This window comes from Accipiter gentilis, chromosome Z (genome assembly GCF_929443795.1).
Source record: "Accipiter gentilis chromosome Z, bAccGen1.1, whole genome shotgun sequence".
Taxonomy (NCBI): Eukaryota; Metazoa; Chordata; class Aves; order Accipitriformes; family Accipitridae; genus Astur; species Astur gentilis.
The window spans coordinates 17569791-17574322 of NC_064919.1; positions in this window are offsets into that span (position 1 = coordinate 17569791).

Genomic DNA, 4532 nt, shown 5'->3' on the forward strand with positions numbered 1-4532 from the left:
CGCCCCGCCCGCGGTCCCCGCCCCGGCCCGCCCCGCCCCCCGCGCCGCGCCCCGCAGCCGGGAGGTGCCGGCGGGGCTCAGGGGCTGCCCGCCGCCCCCCGATGCGGGAGCCTGAAGCCGCAGAGGTCCGGAGCGCCTTCCCGGGAAGGTCCGGTCCGGTCCGGTCCGGCAGCACGGCTGTGCCCAACCCCTGGGCGCGATGTGCCGTGGGGAGCGTGGGGTCTGCTCTGCTGCTGCCGTGGGCAGAGCCCCTGTGTAACCACAGCAGAGGGCTCAGGCACCTCTCCTTTCCCTGGGCCCCGGGGAGCCAGCCTGCCTGGGCCGGCGTGCCCAGTTCCCCGTCGCTATCACTGCTGCAGGTAGGTCCCGCAGGTCTGTGCCTGGAGGCACACTGTGAAGGCTGGGCACGTTTTCCTAGGAGATCATCCTGACAGCATCAGGACTTTGCCATCATGTGCGCAGTGGGTACCCACAAGCCTTACCCACAGGGTCACAGAGCCGCTGTGGACATGCCGGCACATTCCCATATCCTCAGCGCAAGCACCAGGTACTGGGCACGGCACCCTGAATGCTGCACGCACCCCTGCAACACATGTTAGTGTGCCAGCCTTAGCCAGTAGCCTCCGGCTGGCTCCACCAGTCCCTGGCAGATGGAGAGACGCTGGCCCATGTGAGCTCAAAGCTGCAGGGCCTTCTCTGACAGCAAATGGCTCTAGAAATCTTCTCATGCCTGCAGAGCTCACACTCAGACTGTGGGGTTAGCTGGTACCTTGGCAGCACGAGAAGCCCACCTGGTACCCTGGATAAGGATCTTGGCAAGCTGACAGAAGGCAGCGGAGATTTCCTTGGCCAGGTCACCCACACAGCTAACACCACTCTGGTCCTGTCTGAACAGAGCCTGAGACACCTGGCTCATCTCCGTGATTTAGTCCCACCAGTCTGTGGGTAGCAGTGGCAGCTCCGGGCTGAAGCCAGCGGGTGTGACAAGACTGTGAGAGATTGGGTGTCCTCCACAGATGAGATGCTGCAGTTTGGGTGTCACTGCTTTGATTCTGTGGTGGTGAGACAGGAGTCTGCCCATCTTTCAGGGCAGCTGAATTCCTTTTGGGGAAGGAAAAGCAGGCCTTTGACAAGAGCAGTCCCACCAAATCCTTTGAGGGAGTTGAGCAGAATTTCAGAAGCAACCAGCAGTCCCCAAGAGTGATCTCTGTGCCTTGCTGCCAGGTGCCAGGTCGGGACAACCCAGGAGACTGAGGCAGTTGAGCTGAGAGACAGCTGTTGAGAAGCACTGTCCATGGATGGAGCACAGGAAGCAATCCAGCTGTGGACACAAATCATGGCTGCCTGTGCAGCAGCTGTCCTGGACCTGCCCTGCCTACAGTAATTGAGATGGCTTCTGGAACCCTTCAGGACCCTTGCAGCATGTGCTCACATCTTCACCACAGAGAAGTACAAGAGAGGTGAGGTGCAGATGCACAGGTGATTTCCAGTGCTTCCTTTCACACATGCTGTGCTATGGCCCTGATTGAGCTGTAGAAGATTGCATGCAGGACTGACAGGGAGACAAAGATGTCTTTGTTTGAGGTTATTGGTGGGAAATGTTTCTGCTGCCTGCAGCCCTGTCCACTGTAGGCATCTAGCTATGTTAGCTGTGCCCAAGTGCAGTTCCTCAGAGCTGTTTTAGGTGCTGACAAAGTGAATGGTTTTGCTGCCCATTCCCCTTTGCAGTCAAAGACTGGGTGGCTGGGACTGGTGTCGGTACTGGGGTGTCCTCAGTGACTGGGGTGAACCCTGCTCTCTGTCTTCTTTCCTGGGACTTCTCAACTGGTCATCCAACAGCAAGGGCCTGGCTGAGCAACTGCTGCTGATAGCCTGTGTCCACGGAGGTGGTTTGTGGCAAAGAGGACCCACACACAACACTTGTCCTGCTGTGTAAAGGGCCCCCAGCAGCCCCAAAGAAAGCACTGTTGTTAGTGCTTTCTGTTGGGATCCAACAGCAGAAGTTCGAGCAATGTGCCCTATAACTCTGCCATCCCACATCCTTATGTGACAGAAATCGGGCCAGAGCCAGGCTAGTGTCACCTCTGGACATCTTTTCCCAGCCTCTGCAAATTAACGAAAAGTTAATCACTTTTCGTGAAATGAAAACTATCACTGCAGACAGCAGAGTTAGTTACAGAGGGGAGCCTGACAGCAGCACAATCCAACACCACCAGTGGCCCACTGCTAGCCAGAAACCACGTGCAGCACTGCAACCTGTGGCAAGCCACTGGGAAGAGCAGAGCCGGCACCTGTTGCGGCTGCTCTGCATTGCAGGAGCTACGTGGTGTGGCCACATTCACGGTGTCTGTGCTGCTATGGATAAAGCACCTGTCACCTAGCTGGGGGCGGCTCCCAGGGAGCAGTGTCCTACAGGGACCTGCTGCAGAAGCAGATGAGATGAGATGGAAGGAAAACAGCTTTCTGCTTGGTGATACGCCTTGCAACCTTAGGAAGGGTGTGAGCTGTTGGCAGACAACATATCCTCAAGTAGATTTAGTTCAAGGCTATGTTATACTGGCACACAGCCTAGGACATCTGCACTGAGGAGGAAGTGTTGCAGCAAGCACTGTACTCTGCTTCATCCCAGTCTGCTGAGGACAAGGGGCCTGATGTGCCCATGGTAGGTTTGGATGGAGCCATGTGGAAGAAGCTGCTAATTAGTTATACCCAATTAGCATCATACTTAACAAGAACTTCCCTAGTTCCCACCTCTCCTGCTGTAATTATTTCCAGTCCTGCGAAGTTCAAAATCACTGATGGTGCCACATGTATGGGGGCAGGTGGCATGGAGGGGTAGGGTGGAAGGTGGGCGCATGCAACACCCACCAGCTTCAGGGACTGATTTAAAACACCATTGTGATAGCAGTGTCAAAACTGGAAATCTTTTCAGAGTCTGTGGCATCAGCATTCCCCCTCAATGTGCAAGAGCTTTTAGCACATTGAAAAATGTTAAATTATCAGAAGATGAAGCAAAAAATATCAGTTGGTTTTAATTTCCTTTTGCAACTTTTCCTCCCTGCAAAATGCTGCCATAAAAAATACTTTTGTGCTAACAGAATCACTTCATAAAAAAAAAATAAAGGTATCATTTTCAGCAGGGGCTGTGATGTTGGGCTGAGCACTATTTTTTCCCAAGGGACCTTGAAATTTTATTTTACTTACCTTGAATTTTGCCTCAAGCCACAAAACTTCCTACCAGCTTGACACCAGAACATGCCAAGGAGGTTCCATATTACAAAAATTAAGCTTAAAACCAGAGCAGTTACTGATCTATCAGCTGGAATCTCAAAGCCAGACTTTGCACTTGGCAGGAAGCCATCACTTAATAACGAGAATAAATGAGGACTTTATCTCAATGGTAGTGGACCATGCACCTAAAGCAAGCATCTGGCTGCAGCACGACAGGGGACCCCTCACCCCAAACACACTTGCCACAGTTAGTGATATCTCCTCTTCCACTGACTAACCTGGGCTACTGTTTTCCTCTCTGGAGAGCTCCTGAGGGTGATCAGAAAGCACACAGGGGTATTCTCATGATTTAACACATCAGTGTGGCCTGCAGCCTCTCACTGAACTCCAGGAAAAGGGTTAAATTACCTCAGAGGGCATTAAATTACTTCAGTACTACCACTATGTCCCTAGCATGGGAAAATGGTTTGTCTTCTTGCACCTGGCACATCCCTAGCCCAGACAGAGCTAATGTTCTGTAGAGGAGCTCTTAGCACTGAGAAATGGCTGGAGAAGGCGCAGCTTTGGCTCAGGCCACCAAAGTGAGCTTTTAAATGGGAAGAGAGCCAGCCCCAGGTCTTGTGCCTGTGATGGTGGCAGGAGGCTGCCCAGCCTACAAGTTGGAGGAGAAACAGCATTGTGGCATAGCTCCTGCTACAGGGCATTGCTGCTTCCTGCTCATGGGCAATGCCTTGTCCCTTAGCTCTCTCCTTCACCCTGCATGAGTAGCTCAAGCTTGGGATAAACATTAACCCAACACGGAAACAACGCCCCTGGGAATGCCTCTTTCTGGGGCAGCGTGCCAGGATACAGGAGTGGATCGAATGTCTTTGCTGTGCACTAGTGTTTTTGCATGCAAGGGCTTAGCTGCAGCCTGTACAGGTAATGGCTGTTCAGACCAAAGATCCTTCCAGCCCAATACCACCCAGGGCCGAAAAGCGGTAAAGAAGGGAAGCCTCCTGGCCTCTACCTGTTTGCAGGTCAGGGACTCACTGAGCCAGCAGTGGCTTTTTGTGTGTTTGGCCACCCTTCAGCAATTTGTCCTCTCAAAACCATATAAACTCTTGGTGGCTGCAAAGTCCTGCAACAAGGTGATCTACAATTGCACATTAGGGAGGGCACAGATCAAAATCATCCTTTTTACAATTGGAGATGGTATCCCAAGGTTTAGTTTAATGCAGAGACAGAAGGCTTAATTTAACAAGTAATGTTATGCATACAGCAAAGCTCAGCAAAAGCTGACTCTGGGGTGGAAAGACACC